A 19,787-nucleotide genomic window follows, 5' to 3' on the forward strand; every position below is an offset into this window, starting at 1 on the left:
CACTAGGTAGAGAGTCTGCATCCCAGGCATATGCCCTAACTAGTAATCATACTGTGACTTTCTGGTTCATAGATTGAAGCTCAACCATTGAGCCATGACAACCAGGAAAGATTCTACTTTCTAACTTGGTTTTGAACAAAATGATAATGAAAATTAAGAGATGCTAAATATATAAGCATTTTCAGAAATATATGTTCTTCACCCTTATTTACTTATTAATGTTTTAAGCATTCGTTTTCATGTGCAGTCTTTCTTTACCCATCACCCAAGTCAACCTGAGTTCTTACTATCCTCACTCCAAACTCCTACTGCATCTTAAGTACATACAGTCAGTCCTTACTTAACACTGTGGGAGGTTCTTGAAATTGAGACTTCAGGTGAAACAGCATATAACAAAACCAACCTTACCACAGACTAATTGGGGGAATATATATAAAAGAATTAGGTTCCTACAGCATACTTTTGGTCACAAAAATATTGCCAAACTTCTAAATAAAGACCTAAAACACTTCTAATATTCAACATTGAAATAAATGGGAGCTACCCATACATTTAAAAAAGATTCATAACAACAAGAAAGAAAATAATTTTCTGGCCTGCTTATTTCAGTTTTGGGCCAAGGGTGGCATGATCCTGTCTTGGAAGCTCAGATATAAGAAAGGAACCCACCCTAGAGAAGGTGCCCTTTCATCCTGGGGCTTCTCAGACCCTCACACATGCTCACTCACACCAGGACAATTTAGCCATGCCAATACAACTAGCATGTACATCTTTGGGATGTAGGAGGAAACTGGAGAAACAATTAAAGCCACACAGACATGGTGAGAATGTGAAAACTCCACAGAGATAGTGGCCCCAGTCTGGAATTGATTTGTTCCCATCAATGTTATTAACAAAAGGTGTTGAAGGATAAGGCATTATTTGAGAAACTTGTAGTTAGATTATAGTACTTAGTGCACAGCCTGTAATTTCCATTTCACGGCTCATGCTTTGTTTTCCTCACTCTCCAAAGCGTTCCTGAAAGAAGGAACATTCTCTGTCCCTCCAAAACATAACCCACCCTGCCATGAATAACTGAGCGGAGCTGGAAAAATTCATGGACCCACCCTGAATCCACCAACTTCCAGAGAGATATAGGGCTTCCTGACAATCCTATATTTCTGTCCTTTTCACTTAGAGGACTATTTCTTACCTTCTCTTTTCTCATCAAATTTCTAAAATCTTCTCCAACTCTTGGCTGATAACACATTTCCTTTTTTGCTAAAGGGGATCCAACCGAAATAACTTTTCCAAGCTTCCACCACAGACACACATCATGTGGCTATGTTGATCTATTTCTCTAACACCAAACCCTCCACTTTTGTATCACTTCTCAGTCTCTCTCATCCTTCAGGGACATTACTTAAATAATTCTTTCTCCCCTTCTCATTGACTCTACTCTCTCTGTTGGATAATCCCCAGTTGTTGTGCAAACATACCTTTATAGTCTGTCTTTGAAAAATTCCTCCCTGAACTCTATTGCCCTCCAGCTACCATCCCATTTCTCTGCTTCCCTTTATAGCAAAACTCCTCAAAAGAATTTTCTATATCCTCTATCTACAATGAATTCCCTCTCCTACTCTCTTGGTAAGCATTCCCTCATTCTAACCAGGCTTTCTTCCCCATCACTCTACTGAGCTGCTCTTGTCAAAATCAAGAAACCTTGCTCCATAGAGCTAACCTACCTGTAGCATCTGACACCATTTCTCTCTCTCCCCTCCTTGAAATACTTTCTAAATATTTGTCTGGGAGGATTCTACTTTAGAAACTTTGCACTCACAGTTCCCTCTGCTGGATTTAATTGTCACATAGATGTCTATTTCTCAGTATTGCTTTCTTTCATCTTTTTGTTCAAATGTTATTTTCTTACTGTAGTTTTATTATTTTTTTGTAATTTAAATTTTTCTACATTTCCCCACCTTTAAGCCATAATTATTTTCCTCCCCTGCTGTATTTTTTAAAGCAAATTGCTATATATATATATATATATATATATATATATATATGTATATATATTACTAATTGATTTACTTATAATTTGGTGTTGGGTCCTCATCAGTTCATTATTTATACTCTCACCCAAGATTATCTCATTTTGTTTCATAATGTTATGTAATATGTATGTGCTAATGACTCCCACATTTCTTCAGCCAAGATCTCTCTCTGAGGTTAGACTCATTTGTTAAGTACAGTATTTCTAATTAGATGTCTAATAAGCATTTCAAAATATCTGGCATAGCACTCCTAATTCTCACTTTTCATTTTGGAAATTTGCCTCTTCCTTCATTTTCTACACCTCAGTAAGTGGCACCAGGTATCTGATGGTTTATACCAAACCCAAGTAATTCTTCACTTTTCAATTTCCCTCATCCCCTCTCCCAATCAATCAACATGTCTCTTCAGTTATGTTTTCCATATACTGGCATATCTACCTCAATCTTTTCAATGCCACTGTAATCACTCTAGTCCAAGTCACCATCATGGTTTGTTTATATTGCTACCATGACTACCTAAATGATCTCCTTGCATTTCTACACACTTGTTTATAATCCAGAATAATGTTGCTATATATTTATATCAGATAATAACATCCTCTTGCTTACATTCTCCAATGTGTTCCAATTTCATTTATACACAACAAGCAGAATAAAATGAAGAAACAGAATAATGAAAAACAGAATAAACTCCAATATCTTCTCATATGCTCAGAGGCCCTGCATAATCTGACCTTTGCCACCTTTTTGAATTGTGTTCTCTGTGTTCTAAAACTCAGAGTTTTCTTTTAGCTCCCTGAGCATAGGCCTTTGATTCTTTCCTCTGGTTATTTGAGCTGTTTTTTCCTGCATCAGAAAGGTGTCATTCCAAGCTTTTTACAATGTCTCTCTTTTGCTCAACTCCACAAGTGATAGAAAAGATGACTTCAACTCTATAGTCTAAACATCTTCTCTTTCATGTGCCTCTAAATCTAGTCACTATTCCAAGCCCTTGTTTCATTTTCTTCATAGCAGCTAAGATTACCTGATATATTCATGCTTATTATACTTTAAGCTTATTACATTTAATAACTGCCAAACCATCCTCCTTTATAGGAATGTAAGCTCATCCTTGACTATCCTGCTCATAATTGTTTCCTCAAAGCATACAATACATATATAAAGGCTACCAGATATATTTTGTGTGACTATTTTAGTGCTATCTACTTTAGGCTGGCTTTTCATGTCCCTTGGGTTTCCATGTTCCAGTATATAAAATAGGTTAGATAATATTCACTTTTCTAGAATTTCAGAATATAGAAATTACAGAGTTACAGAATACAGTAATAATTATTAATAAAACAGCTTAATTCCAACATTTGTGCACCTTTTCTTTCTTATTTCACTTTCCATCCTTAGCTCCTGCATTACAAGTATTGCCCAATGTAATATTTGTTTATATTTATCTGTTAGCATATGTCCCTACCTTTCAAAGTTTATTAAATTCCAAAAATGTAAAATGTAGTGGAAAAGATGTTCATTTTTATTATGAATCCAAACTGGTAGCAACTGAATATAATGGAAAGTGTATGGGTTTTGCCCAGCTGGCGTTGCTCAGTAGTTACCATCAACCTATGAATCAGGAGGTCACGTTTCGATTCCAGTCAAGGGCACATGCTCAGAGCACATGGGCTCGATCCCCAGTGTGGGGTGTCAGGAGGCAGCCCATCAATGATTCTCTCTCATTATTGATGTTTCTTCCTCTCTCTCTTCCTCTGCAATCAATAAAAATATAGTTAAAAAAGGAAGTCATGGGTTTTGAAATTATATATAACCAATCACAAATCTTACTAGTCATATGACAGCCTCTGACTCAAACTCACTGGCTCAGTTCTTTTCATATATAGAATAAAGTTAGTTTTATACATTTTTAAAATATATCAATAGTTGATGAGTGCTTAATGAATAACAGCAGTAATTATAACATAACAATAACAATAAAATAATGACAATGCCTTATGAACTAGAGTTCAGGTTAAGCAAAGAAACTAAGCCTTCAGTGTAGCCATTGCTCTCTGCTAAAGTGTTATCAAATTCTTACTGCTTTCAAAGAGGTCATTTCAGAGCATCCATATTGGGGAATTAAAGAAATACCTTTGGTCTATGATCCACGCCACAAAAATATGAAGGTGATAAGGAATTTCAAAGGAACAATAATACTCCAATGGCAACCATCCCAGCACAAAATTTAATCTTCACTCATCATAAAAGCAGCTTCTGTGGATAATGGGAATCTAATTGCCAACTTTAAGATAATCAAAGACTGAAGCACCAAAGGGAAGTCTTCAAGAACCTATCTGTTTGCAACACATCTGCAGAGGAGCATTTTTTTCATGCAATCTTCTTAAAAATTATTGAAATTTTAAAGTTCCATGAAATTTCTCAAAGCATTTACTCAATGTATTAGCACTCATGCTAATACAGAGTTAAATTTTATTAACATGGATGGGTAGAATACCATGCCAGATTACCCAGTGAATATTGGAATTCATAGCACAACTTCTTCTTTCTTGCCCCTATCCTCCGTACTTCTTTAATCACATTATATATATATATATTCATTTCTGATTACTTTTGAGGTCAATAACTCATGTCCTTGCAGTTCTTCTTCTGAGTGTTCTTCCAGAAGAGCTCTGGTTACTCTCCATGGAAGTCCACCTTATTCTGTCACCCATAATTATTTTATTTATTCATTTAAGTAATATATTTTGCTCAACAGCTTTTATTTTATTTATTTATTTTATATATTTTTATTGATTTAAAACAGAAAGGGAGAGGAAAAGAGAGAGAAAAATATCAATGATGAAGGAGAATCACTGATTACCTGCCTCCTGCATGCCCCCTACTGGGGATGGAATCCACATCCTGGGCATATGTCCTTGACCAGAACTGAACTGGGGATACTTCTGTCTTCAGGTCTCCACTCTAGTCACTGAGCCAAACCAGCTAGGGCAGCAACAGGAATTTTAATGAGACCGGCCCCCTTAGCAAGGACATAGGCCATAAATTATGAGCTTTGGGAAGAAGAGCCAGCCACAAAACAAACAAACAGAAGTTTCCTATAGCTACCATTCTGTCAAGTTCAATGGGAATGCCATCAGCTTAGCCCAGAACATGACTTTCACTTTCCTCATTAACTGAACATCTATGTGGGTATCAGATAAACATCAAGAAAAAAAGCTTGATATAAAAGCATGATGTATCAGTGTTCTTTTATTATATGTGTTCTGATAAAGAAATGACTTACATTTTTACTTCCCAGCAGTGACACTAATAATTACATATCCTTTTTAGAATATAGGCTGCTTCTCACACATGTAGTCAGAACTATTTAATGCAGTTTCACCATATGAGTAGCAGTGAATATGAAGGAGTTTCTCAGTTGAACTAGATGAGAGACTTGGGTCCATCTGGTGAAGCAGTAAGTAAAGCTCAAAGAGATCAAAGTTGAGGCCTGCTGCCACTTTAAAAGTTCTGCACATACTGATTTTCATCTGCTTCTTTTGGGAGTGCAAATGGCAGGTCCTTATCTCTAAGTCACTAGAGGCAACCAGAATAAACTGGAATGTAAAAGAAGAATATTGCAGTCACTCTGCATCTGTGTGCCAACAGATTGCCTGGACTTCATTCTCAGCTCTCCACTGAGATCAGAGAGCAGCAGACACAGTAGAAGTTGCCCAAGTTCAAATGTGAAAACCACAACCAGATGTCCCTTTTCTGTCATAGATTCACAGCAGATATCAAGAGGCTCTTCACACACTGCTCTGACTGAAGCTTTTTTCTTTTTTCAAAAATATTTTTTTTTATTGATTTCAGAGAGGAAGGGAGAGGGAGAGAGAGCTAGAATTATCTATGATGAGAGAGAATACTTGATTGGCGGCCTCCTGCATGCTCCCAATTGGGGATCAATCCTGCAACACAGGCATGTGCCCTGACTAGAAATCAAACTTGTGACCTCCTGGTTCTTGGGCCAATGCTCAACCACTGAACAACCCCCCTTTTTTTTCTTTAAATTCATTTGAGAAGTGGGTGTTACACTGCATACAAGGAGAGATCCCAGTAGTAACCCTTGAATTCATATCCTGGTTCATTTATAAGACATTTATATATATAAAAGCCTAAGTGATTGAATGACCAAACAATTGAACAACTAGTTGACCAATCAACTACTCACTATGATGCACAGTGACCACCAGGGGGCAGACACTGAATGCAGGAGCTGCCTTCTGATGGTCAGTGTGTTCCCACAGCAGGTGTGTCCCTCAGCTGACCAATGGGCGCCAGACACAGGGCTCACAGCTGGAGAGCATGCCTCTCCTGATCGGGACTGACTGGGTGTGAGCCTGAAGCAGGCACAGCAGGGCCAGAATGAGCAGGAGCGGCAGGCAGGAGCAGGGGGCAGTGTTGGACTACCACTTTCAGCCTGACCACTGCAGGCCACATCAAGGAACCCCACCACTGCACTAATCTGTGCACCAGGCCTCTAGTATGTTAATAAAACTGTTACTTATGCATTTCAGCCACATTTCTATAGAAAGTCACCATTGTTAGCCTCACACCCAATGTGTAGAAAAAGACTGAAACATATGTGCATACAAGTTCTTTGGTTGAACCCTTACCACCCACCAACCCATGGACACAGGCAATAGTGTATGAAAGCTTGGGGTGGGGGAGAGCATGGGCTTGGGCTAGAAAAAGTTAATAGGGGAGAAAAGGGGGACATATGTAACAATTTTAATAATTAAGGTTTTTTTAAAAAGAAAGAAGCTAAAATATAGAAAGAAAAGGGCTCTATAGAAAAATGTCTCTAAATAAAAATTTTTCCTGTTAAGGTAAGGTATAGAAGACACTTCATTGCAAATACCTGGGGAAATGTCTAGGCTTAGAAAACAACTTGGGAATGACTTTAAAGGAGAGAGATCTCTCAGAACTAGTTTCCATAGGGCAATTGGACATTTTTTCATCAAACTTCTTGCAAAATATATTACAAACAGTGTTGGTTGTAAAGGTCTTTAAATGTCTCTTCATATGTACAATAAGTTGAATGCATGTAGTTCCTTTATGATAATGTCTACAATGGAAAAGCAGGTGATACTGAGTGGAGCACAGGGCAGTAGCAGATAGACTGCTGTTTCTTTGAGTCTTGTCTACACTGGTTACCTTCATGCAAGAGTAGCATAATGGCAGCTGTCTCTGTCCCAGATAAATTTTAGTGGTATAATGAATGATGGCTTAGAGCTACAACAGCCAACCTGATCAAGCTTTTGCCTCATTCAGAAAACTCGCCTGCGAATATGTCTGCATAAGCAAAAAACTGACACAATATTTATCTAACTGAAGGGAAATCCAGGTGGTAGCTATCTGAAATATCTCTTTCCTCAATTACTCTTTTTTCAAAATAATGAAAGAAGAAGAAAAACTTTCTGAGACCAAGGACGGGTTCTCTATATGAGGGAAAGCTCAGGTAATTTTTCACATCCTTCCAAATCACCAGGATCCCTGAATCTCAAAGACCCCAGTCAGGTAAGATGCATTGCTTCTTTCAGGTTTTTATGGCAGAGTCCACTCTATTTGTCTCAGTAGAACTACTCTTTGATGCAAGAATTGCATGGTTTACTGCGACCTTTAGCATTTCTTTGAGGAGACCTAGCATCTGTTTCTGGATATCATCATACTCCCACTCAAATTCTGCTCCCTTCCCTGAACACTTTTATAAAGTAAATGAAAAGCATAATCCACTAATTTACCCAAGTCAGAAATTTGGGATTTTTTATGTTTATGATTAAGTTTTGAAAAGGGTATCAACACCACTGAATGGAGACATCTAAGACTTTTGATAGCTAGTTATGGGATAATTGTATATCCACAACATAAACTTAAACTGTTATCTCACTAAATGCAGAAATGAACAAAAAATCAATCACAAACCTAAATATAAGAACTACCACTCTTAAAAGTTCAACAAGAAAAAAAAAAAGAAGAAAATCTTCATTACCTTGGGTTTGGCAAATGTTCTTATATATAGCACCAAAAGCAGATCCAATAATATAAAAAATAAGATAAATTGATTTCATTAAAACATAAAACGATTGCGCTTCCAAAGATAATAAGAAAATAAAAATGCAAGTAACATAGCGGGAGAATACATTTTCATAATAACCTATCTGATAAGAATTTGGATAAAGAACATATACAACTCAGCAGGAAGATGAACAAAGAATTTAAAAATCAGAAAGGGATTTGAATGAGCATTTTACTAAGGAAGATATATGAATAACTAATAGGCACATTAAAATATCATCTTTAGTCATTAGGTAAATATAAACTAAAACTTCAAGGAGATATGATAGCACACCTTTTAGTAAAAAACAAAACAAAAAAAAGCAAGTGTTGAAGAACATTGAGAAACTTGAATGCTTATACATTTTTGGTAGGAATATAAAGTGATACAGCTACTTTATTTATTTATTTATTTATTTATTTATTTATTTATTTTTATAGCTACTTTAATCCACATCTGTGGATATGTGTGATTTTTATTTTATGTTTTATTTTAGAGAGAGAAATATCAGTGTGTGAGAGAAACATCAATTGGTTGCCTCCTGTACAATATCAGACCAGAGATTGAACCCTCAACCTTCTGGTGTATGGGACAACACTCCAACCAATTGAGCTACCCAGCCAGGGCCATACAGCTACGTTAGAAAACAGTTTGGCAGTTATAGTGTGAAATATAAACTTACCACATGACCTAGCTACTAAACTATTAAGAATTCAAAAGAAATAATGTGCTCGTAAAAAGACATGTGCCCAATATTCATTGCAGCATTATTCATAGTAGCCCAAACTAGAAAGACTCCAAAGCTCATCTCCTGAAAATGTGATAAACAAATGTGGTAGAACCATAAAATGAAATACCTCTCAGCAGTAAAAGGAATAGAAAGAAATAAAATACTGATACATGTTACATCCCTGTACTAAGTCAAAGAAGCCAGATACAAAAGACTACATATTGTGTGATTCTATTTATAGGAAATGCATAGAAAAGGCAAATTTATAGACACAGAACAGATTTGTGTTTGTTTAGGGCTTTGGGTTGGAATGGGGAATACCAGCAAAAGGCTCAGTGTTTTGTTGAAATTCTCAGATTAAAACCTCAGTTTATAAAAACAAAAGCTCTCACTATGCCAAACCACTCAGATGTGAATGATTAATGGCTGATCCAAAAAGAATAGTCCATGATCTCATCCTATATAATAAAAGCCCAGCGACCCTAACAGCAGAATGATCAGAACAACTGCTCAACCAGTCACTACGAGGTGCACTGACCACCTTTCAGTCTCTCCCCACCCCCTGGCTGGCAGGCTCTGATCGCCAGATGGCGAACGAGGAAGCAGGGAGGGTGGCTGGGGATGCGGGTTCATCAGGCCAAGGTCCCGACCCTGTTAGTCACCCCACACACAATGGCTGATCCGTGGCAGGAGTGGGGCTAGTGAGTAGGTGGGAATGGCCAGCCTCTTGGATTCTCCTTCATCTGTCAGGCTCCTTTCACCTGATGGTGAATGGAGAACCCAGGTGGGTGGCAGCGGGGGGACAGAACAGGTAAACAGCCAAACCTGAACAGCTGACCTCTCAGTTCCTCCCCCTCGCCCTCATGGTGAACAGGCTTCAATAGCCACATGGTGAACAGGGAATTGGGGTGGGCAGCAGGTGATATGGGAGGCACCAGGCCAAGGCCCCTGCTCTGTTGGTCACTCCACACACAGAGGGTGACCTGCAGTGGAGATGGGGCCTCTCAGACCCTATCCCCCCACACTCCTTAGTCATCAGGCTCCCATTGTCCAATGGCAAAATGAGAACCCACGTGGGTGGCAGTGGGGACAGTGAGGCTAGCAGCCAGCAGCGGGGAAGATGGCCCTGACTGCAGGCTAGGCCCTAGCCCCTACCATGCATGATTTTATGTACCAGGCCTCTAGTTTATAATAATAAAAGCAAAATATGCTAATTAGACTGGATGACCTTCGAGAAGGAAGCCAGGTTGCAAGGGAAGCCCTAGTCCCAGGCACCTACTGGTGGCCAAAAGGAAGCCTGGGTCCCAGGGGAAGCTGGTGCCAGCAGGGGGGGGGGGGGGGGAAGAAGGCCTACTCTTGCACAATTTTTGTGCATCTCTATCTCTATCTCTATCTCTCTCTATCTCCATCTCCATCTCCATTTCTCTATCTCTATCTCTACACCCACTCACACACACACACACACACACACACTCTAGAGCACATGTGTCAAACACAAGGCCCGCGGGCCAAATCCGTCCCGCCAGGCCTTGCAATGTGGCCCGCACCGCGCTGTCATCACTGCACTCCGCTGCGTTTCCATCACAATGACAGTTTAAGACTGTTCAGTAAACCATTCGGCCCGCGATTTAGGCTGGATTTTAGATTTTGGCCCCTTCTCTGATTGAGTTCGACACCCCTACTCTAGAGGATCGGTGCATGAAATTTGTGCAATTGGGAGGGGGGGCCCTCAGCCCAGTCTGTGCCTCTCACAACCTGGGAACCCTCGTTCCTTACCACCCTCCTGCACCCTGCTCCTTACTGCTTGGTTCACTGCTCCTTAGCATTGCCATAGAGCGCACTGACCACCTGGGGGCCAGCTCCTGCACTGAGCCTCTGTGCCCTGGTAGTCAGTGCATGTCATAACGACTGGTCATTCCACTATTTGGTCGATTTGCATATTTGGCTTTTCTTATATAGGATATAATTCTTTATTGATTTCAGAGAGGAAGAGAGAGGGAGAGAGAGAGATAGAAAAATCAATGATGAGAGAGAATCATTGATTGGCTGCCTCTTGTATGCCCCTTACTGGGGATCAAGCCTGCAACCTGGGCATGCACCCTTGGCCAGAAATGAACATGGGACCCTTCAGTCCTCAGGCTAACATTCTATCTACCAAACCAGCAAGGGCATAATTATCTCATTTCTCAAAGGAGACTGCCCCAAAACAGTTTCTTTACAATTACTCACCCAGTCTATGGTTGGCCAAACTGGAAAATTAATAAAACTAAATGTCATTCAGCAATAAAAGGGAATGACTATCACTATGCAAGCTATCAAGATATGGATGGCTTAATATACGCATATTTCCCTTCTCCCTATCAAACTAAGTTCTGCCAACTCAAAGTGACTTTTAAACTCACTCCTACCGCACTGAGACAAAAGAACTTAGCATTCACAGCAGTCATATACAGGCTATAACAGCAGGTAAAAGTCGCCTTAAATATCTAAATGCTGATCAGTATAATGTATAATCATCCCAAAGTGCATGGAAGTTGAAGTATGTCACAACATATGGATGGCTGCGACCTGGCCTTTATTTTTTCCACCTCCAATTTCTTTAGAGAATAGTAGAATAATGCAGGGGAGTGTTTCCCTTTCTCTCTTGATAAAAGACACGTCATGTCCCCATTAAAGAGTCTGCCGGAGTCTACTTAGTGTGGACACGTGAGGAATGGATGCCACAGAGCCAGGAAAGGTTAAAAGTTTCCTGAATGAAAGAAGCCAATTGGATTTTTGCAATGAAGAAAAAGAAAACATTTAAAACAGTACCCTCCCTTTTTATTTTCTGTCACCTACTTATACCTCCTTCATATTATTTTGTCATTTGGGGGCCCCACATTTATTCAATGAGTACAGAAGGATGAAATAAGAAAAATGGCTGAGTTGATGAGGATTCCTTTTTGTATGACAGCCCCTTCCAAAACCAGGAGCAGACTGATAAAGGGGAACGAGACAGTCAGTTTCCCTCCCAGGTAGAACTAACTAACTGCTTGTTCAAGAGCAAACCATTCCTTTCTATTTAGCCAGATTTCTGTCCCTCAATTGCTCACTAAATCATGAAATAGAACGTTTTTCCTGCAGATACAGATTTTCAAAGTCAATATGTAATCAATACATGTTAATACATGCTAATCTTTCCTCCCGTCTTTCTAACCAAAGTCCCACTAGCATTGGCAATAACAGCAATGTTGGACATTTATGCAGCCTGAAGGGTTCCAGAAAGATTTCACCAATGACTGTGAATAGAGTTCTGATGAGCTGCAGCTACTTCTGAGGCAGAAGGTGAATTAGCAGAAGCACCACATTGCAGAGAGAGATTATGCCAAGTGTATGTGCCAGGCACCCCCTCTTTTAAAATCTGTAAAAGAGTACTCACATCCACACAGAAAAAATCAGGTCTTTTACTTTAACACACTCGAAATACGTTATTGGAAGTCTAATGATATTGAGCTGCCTGAGACACTGAAAGGGTGGAATGTATATTTCCATGGGATTCCATTTTGGAGATGATTATTAACCATCTGACTTACTTTCACACCAACTGGGAGAATGGAGACACAGCAGGGGATTTTAATATCCTTGATATTTTTAATGTGCCCATATACTGTAAGAGGCAGGCTAAGGGTCAGGAAAACATTTGAATTTAGATAATTTCAACTTAATAACTAAAATATTCCCCTTCAAACAGTAAACAATAGTTTCAATATGATTTAAATACCTACTTTTGGATTCCCTTTTATTAAAAGCAAAAGATTAACAATGCCAGTGGCAGAAACCCAAAACACTTGTGAGGTCAGAAATATTATTCTCCTTAAAAGACTCTAAAAACTATATTTTATTAAAAATTTATGTAGCATCTTCAGATACCTTGATTACTCATAGATAATTCAATAATAACAAACTGCAATAAAGTCAACATACTATGTCTTGATTAACTCAGAAGCAATATTTTAAATGTATGGACTTACCCAAGCTGCACAAAAATCTAGTTTTGCTACAATTTGAATATTAAATTGAGCATGTGTAGGAGACTGGTTGCTGAACCTATTTACTTAAATCCATCCAAGGCTAATAAATACTTTTTTTTTTTTTTCATCTAAGCCTGTGAAACATCGGGCTGTCCTGATTTACTAGTATATTCCCTAAGGAATCCAAAGGCTTTCCCTGTTAACAGAGTATCATGTGTAGAGTTCCCATAAGTCAGTGTTGTTTATTCTTACACATTTCTATAAAAATCAGACAAAGTATATCTGTTAAATAGGCTGAAGGGAAAGATAAAAAGGTTTTGAGCTCCAGGGTAGAAGTCGAGACAAAAATCTTTGTAATCATCTTCTAAGCAGATGTACATTGACTCTTTAAGGCTAAATAAAACCTAGTGATTCTAAAATCTGCATCATACAGTTATAAATATAAATCTACATATGTAAATTCCAGTTTACGGTTCCCCAGAGAGACACAATAAAGAACTCTCACAGTAAAGAAGGTTTATAAATAACCTGTAGATGTTTTAAACTGCAAAAATAAACTACTTAAATTTTTCTTCTTTTTTTGGTGCAATGAAACGTGTGTATATAAATGTGTGTACAGTAGTTAAATATAAAATTATTAATCGCCCCAATTCTAGAGGGCATATAGTATAGGTTTTCATATATTTCATCTTTGAAATAAATAAAGTGGATACTATATATGAAGGATTGAATAAGGTAAGATCTATCACCTCCTTGATGAAGAGGCATAACGTCTTTCCAGGGAAGATGCATTGGAGTTCATCAAATCTTATCTGCTGTATTGCTGGACTTCTAAAATTTTTTTTAAGATTTTAAAAGCATTCATTTTAAAATCTCAGAAAAATTAGAAATCCAGAAATATAGCAGATTCACAAAATATTATTAATTGAAAATATTATAAATTCACTATTTTCACTATACTAGGATAATTTAAATGGTGTATTTTTATAGTCCAATAAATATATGCAGTACCTAAGAGACAATTTACATATAGTCAAAATTATGCTTGAATTTTGTATGTTTATGGCTTTTTATTTTGTGAGTATACACACATACACACTCTAAAGAAAATGGCAAAATATGTAGTTTATAATGTATGTATTATACACACACAGACACACACATATTTACATGTAAGTATTGTATATTTTTATTGGACTATAAAGTTACACCATTTAAATTATCCTAGTATAGTGAAAATAATGAATTTATAATAGTATCATGCAACTATAATGCAAAAAGTTTATCTTACATAATTTTCTGATTTCTATAAAGAACACATACTAGTTTGCTAATGTCAGGAATATTCCAAACTCTCCAGACTCATAGAAACATGAATTGACATGTTATATGAGCAAATTATTTTAAAATATTTTATACATTATGTTTTAAGTTGTACTTTAAACTCAGATTTTACATTTTCTTCCTTTATTCTGAATGGAAACATATAGTTTTTTTTTTTCATATTGAAAATCTGGATATGGAAAAACTTTATGCAAATGAACATGTCATAATAAGCTCAGAAAACTACTGATAGGGAAACATTGCCCTAAAAACCCTAGTTCTTGTTCTGGTCTGTTACTACCTACTTGTCTGCCTATAGCAAGTTATAGATACTCTCCAGGTTTCATTTCTTCATTTGCAAAATGAATAGTCTGAACTAGACAATTAGTCTTTAAACTGTGCTTATGACATATTACTAAAGTTCCTAAGATGACAAAGCTCCATTTTTCCCTACTTCCCAATGCTGTTCATCATCAAAACCATCATAAATCTACACATAAGCCATAAATAGGAATACTTATAAAAGTATACCAAAATAATTACTAAAACGATCTATTTTCTATCATGTAACCAACCCACTTTGTATTCAACAAAGCTGAATTTGCCTAGCCATACCCTGGTTTCTAAATATAATAGCGCACAAACAAAAATCTTGGTTAGAATTCAACACTTCCTGTGGCTTATTCTCCTGCCTGAAATCTCAGCTTTGTTTATATCATAATTGGTTTCTGTGGAAATGATTATGTCATCAACAAGATATCTGAATTTTGCTGCACATATTTTAATGGGAAATAAAATGAAAAGCAGTATAATAAGCAGAACAAATTTAGGCATTACTATATATGACACTGGGGGCGGAGAAAATGATAGTTTTAAAAACTTCAGATCATCAAGTGATACCAATATTTAAGTAGTATGAACAGATAACCATAAAGCAAGCTGAAACTTTGGATAGATTCTCATTCTTGCCTCAGAGATAGGAAGGTTTGCAGTCCCTGGAAACTGCAGAGCAGGAACATTCTGGAATGCTTTTGCAGAGCAGCATATGGTTAGAGGGTTGCTTGGGAATATTAGTAGTTTCTTTGGCAATATAGTAACTCAAAGACTGCTACGGATTCATTACTGAATATAGTTAAAAGCTGCTCAAATTATTTTATTGAATGGTATTTAACTTCAAGCATTTTGGAATATTTGGAAATGTATGCAACACATTTGAAGAATATTCATTTGCCAAAATTAAGGCCATTTGAACAATATTCAGACTATTTTGACCTGAAGTGAAATAAAGAAGAAAAGAAAAAATTATTCTTGTCATTCCTGTTACTCATTCATCAAATAATTAATCATTCTCCATATAAGCAGAAAAACATATGGTGATGCTAAGCCCCAAATTCATTAATCATTGTTCCAGGTACAGGGCCTATAAAAAATAAATATGGTGTAATCTCTATGCTCATGATATTACTCTACATGCAAGGAGACAGAGATAAGCTAATAATACAAGCAGTAAGATCCTTTCTGTGGTTCCAACAAATGACTTCAAAAACACTGAAAATCAAATATCATTGCTTCTGGAAATGTGTAGTGTTAAGTCTCATTGAGAGAAGACTAGACCAAAGAGGTAACTATTGAGCAAGGTCTTGAAGTATGACTAGTTGGTTGCCCACAAGACATGCAGCAGATCCCATCTGGTGTTGCTCAGTGGTATAGTGTCAACCTATGAGTCAGAAGGTCAGGGCTCCATTCCTGATCAGGGCACATGCCCAGAATTATGGGTTCAATCCCCAGTAGGGGGCATGTAGCATGCAGGAGAGCTAATTAATGAGTATCTCTCCCTCTCCTTTCCTCTGAAATCAAACACACACACACACACCCATGTAGAAGAATTGGGACATTAAGGGAAAAATAAAAAAAACAAAACAAAAAAAAACACCAGAGATGTTTTTGCTAATACTAGAGTGTTTTTTATGGGAAGAATAAATATAATAATTTATCCAATAATGGAGTTGGATGTGGAGGAGTAATACTCCCTTATGAAATATAGAATAATGTAGAAATGTTAAAAACATGTTAAAGGCCATTAATTTAGAGGTGTTTTTTTTTCATCTTTTCCAACGCTTTGCTTATATGTGTACTACCAACTGGTATCTTGTGTCCCCACTCCTGCATCAGATGCTAAACAAAGCTACAATGAAATCAACGAACTCTTCACTGTTCCAGATGTCAAAGTCTAGCCAGTGGTGGGCATCCCCCACTCCTTTCACTGCTCCAAGTTTTCTGTGTAGAAAAATTGCTCGTGCTAAACCAAAGGTATTTTGCAAGAACCCATTTCGAATGGGAGCATTCTGATGGTGTAGAGATTATGTATTAAATTCATCAGAAGTAACCACTTCATTGAAAAAAAGAAAAGAAAGCTCAAATTGAATGGGTGAAAATGAAATGGGATATATGATAGCTCACACATGAGGAATCATACTTGGGCAGGATTGAGAACTGATTGATATAGGGGTCTCCTCTACTATTCATGCTGATGTCTCCATTAATGAGGCATGATATGGACAGAATTGTGTCCCCTTGACTTTAATATACTGAAGCTCTAACCCCCAATGTGAGAGTATTTAGAAATGAGGCCGGATCTCTCACAAGGAAGTTAGTGCCTATATCAGAAGAGACACCAGAGCTTGTTCTTCAACTCTCCCTGCCATGTGAGAACACAGATAGAAGGTATAAAAGCGAAGAAGATAATTCTCACCAGAGACTAAACATGTTTGCACCATGACTTTGAACTTCTATCCTCCAGAATTGTGAGAAAATAAATTTCTGTTGTGCAAACCACCCAAGTTATGGTATTCTGTTAAGACAGCCTGAGCGGATTGAAATAAGGCTGATTCACCTTGGTTTGAAAGCAGATACCAATTTGATTTATATATTTCCTTTGTTCTAATGGGTCCCACAAACAAGATGTTTATTTCTTTTCCTAATACCCCCTACCTTGGAACCAACCTATTACAAAGAGAATGAAATTATCATGCTTGATATGAATTTATCTGCTGCAGTAGAAAGGTTGTGGAGAAAAAAAAATTATAATTATATTCTGAACCACCAAAAAAAGAAAAACTGGTTGGAATCACCAATATTGCTACAAATAGTACATTTATCTTACTCTATTTGGAGAACCACAAACAAATGCAGATTCTCTTTCCTGGCAGATCCTGAGTTCAGATATCCTATCCCAGACTATGGACAGCAGGGACAGAAACACATGAGAAAGGCATGCCTCAACAAAGTTGTGTCTGGGCCCTTCTATCTCACAGAGACTTTTATTGGGTTCTGAGTAATAATCTACACTAATAAAAGAGAAATATGCAAACTGACTGTCACTTTGCAATGTCTACCAGCCAATCAGGAGTGGGCATGCAAATTAACCCAACAAAAAGTAGTGGCAGCTTCACACCCCAGCCACTCTGGGCCTCTGCGTAGCACATATGCAGGTGCAGAGTGGCTGGGCAAGGTAGGATGCCTACTATGTAGGGGAGGGCTGGGGGTGGAGGGAGCTACTAAGATGACTGTTTATAACATTATTTTTGCCTTCCAGTAAATGCATAAATGATAAAATTGGTTCTCACAAACCCGTGGCAAGAGAAAAGATTCAAATATTTCCATTATTATCTTGTCCTTTAAGAACCAGGTTGGAATTAAATGAGTTTTTTTTGTTTGTTTTTTATATTTCATTTATTTTTTTACAGAAAGGAAGGGAGAGAGATAGAGAGCTAGAATCATTGATCAGCTGCCTCCTGCTCACCCCCCACTGGGGATGTGCCCGCAACCAAGGTACATGCCCTTGACCGGAATCAAACCTGGGACCTGTCATTCCTCAGGCTGACGCTCTATCCACTGAGCCAACCCCATTTTGGCTAAATGAGGTTTTGAAATAGGCTCCTCAAAGGTCCCTGAGCAGACATAACTGGTGCCACATTCTTCCTGCCCTCCTCCCCCCATTTACAGGTAACACAGATTAAAGCAATTATTGCTCATTAAAACAAACAAAAGTTAGTAAATATTAAATTCATATTTAAATGAAATTTATTATAAAATGTTATATACTATTAAAATAATTGTAAAACATGTTAATATTTAAAATATATTGTTATAAAATATATAAAGATTTAATATTATTAAAAGCATAGATTTAAAATATCAAAAACAACAGGTTAATCATCTGGAATTGATATAATGTACCTGCTTTGGCATTACAACTAACAACTTTTAAAACACTTTTTCAACTCTTAGACTCTGTTCTAGGCATTTGTAGATCTAACAGTTACTACCCTGTTTCCCTGAAAATATGACAGTGTCTTATATTAATTTTTTCTCCCAAAGTTGTGCAAGGTCTTATTTTCAGGGGATGTCTTATTTTTGGGGAAACACGGGTACTACAAATCAAGAGAACATAGAATCATCATGTTTCATTAAAAAAAAAAACACAAATAAAAAAAATCCCCAAAATGAGGTCTCAAAATACTATTTAGACTTGGAAGGACCTAACGGACTCCTGCTACAATCCCAGTGAGCAATGAAGGCCAATCTCCTACATCAAAAGGCAAGTTAGTAACAACGAAGGTTGGAATCCATTTCTCTGTTTGCTATTAATTAGTTTTCACACTAGCACAATATATTGAAAAAAAAAGATTTTTGATTGGTGCATTTATTATTTATAAAATATTCATAAAGCTTTACCAAAAGTCATTTATCATATATGCTATGCATTCACAGGATAAAAGTAAGTGATTGCATACATGCTTCTTTGTTACAGAGATGGCTTAATAATGGATGCAAGCTAAATACTACAATACATGAGGCTGTCTCTACTGTGCTGTCCTTCAGATACCCTGAAGGTCATTGAAATGAACAAGGTTCTTGGAAATAAGAATCAAATGAAGCAGCCCTTTTGTGAAGCACAATACATTTGATTCTCAGTACGTTCATCTAATATTGATATTTCATATTGGGTGTTGTGGATTTGGGATTTGGACTGAGAAAGAAGCTCAACAAACATGCAAAGAAAACTAAAAAAATAATTAACTAAATTAAAAAGGCTGGGCAACACAGCCTTGGATTCTGGAATTTGAATACACATACATCCCTTCTAACTATATCCTTATAACATAGATTATCTGATTAGAATGTAAAGAAGGGTCTCTCAAAAAATATTAGAACTGTTTTCTTAGTTTCTAGTAAGACTATTTATATATAAAAATGTTGAAACTTAAAGGAAACATAAACATAGACTTCATTTAGCTCAACCTCCATCCCATTCCTTTCCCTTATATAGAAGTACTTGTTAAACTATCAAGGCCCATTTATTTTTCCCATTATTGCAGACTGCCATTTTCATAAAATATTATAAAAATGAATTAGTAAAAGAATAAAACAGAAAACAAAGACATACAAAATGCAAGACAACACGTTTTATTAGTAGATGCAAAAAATATAAAATTGTTTGGTCAAATTGCTGTAACAATTCTAAACACCTTCATTTAATTTCTGTACTTATGTTTGTGGACTGATTTATTTTTGTTACTCCTTACCCA

At 37.1% G+C, this 19,787-nt stretch overlaps 1 protein-coding gene across 2 annotated transcripts in view; it reads right to left on the minus strand.

Moving 5' to 3' along the window:
* LRRC4C (leucine rich repeat containing 4C) overlaps positions 1 to 19,787 on the minus strand; it is a 707,813-nt gene that overhangs the window by 455,839 nt on the left and 232,187 nt on the right. The window lies entirely within an intron of this gene.

The sequence above is a fragment of the Pipistrellus kuhlii genome, unplaced genomic scaffold (assembly GCF_014108245.1).
Source record: "Pipistrellus kuhlii isolate mPipKuh1 unplaced genomic scaffold, mPipKuh1.p scaffold_m20_p_9, whole genome shotgun sequence".
Lineage (NCBI taxonomy): Eukaryota > Metazoa > Chordata > Mammalia > Chiroptera > Vespertilionidae > Pipistrellus > Pipistrellus kuhlii.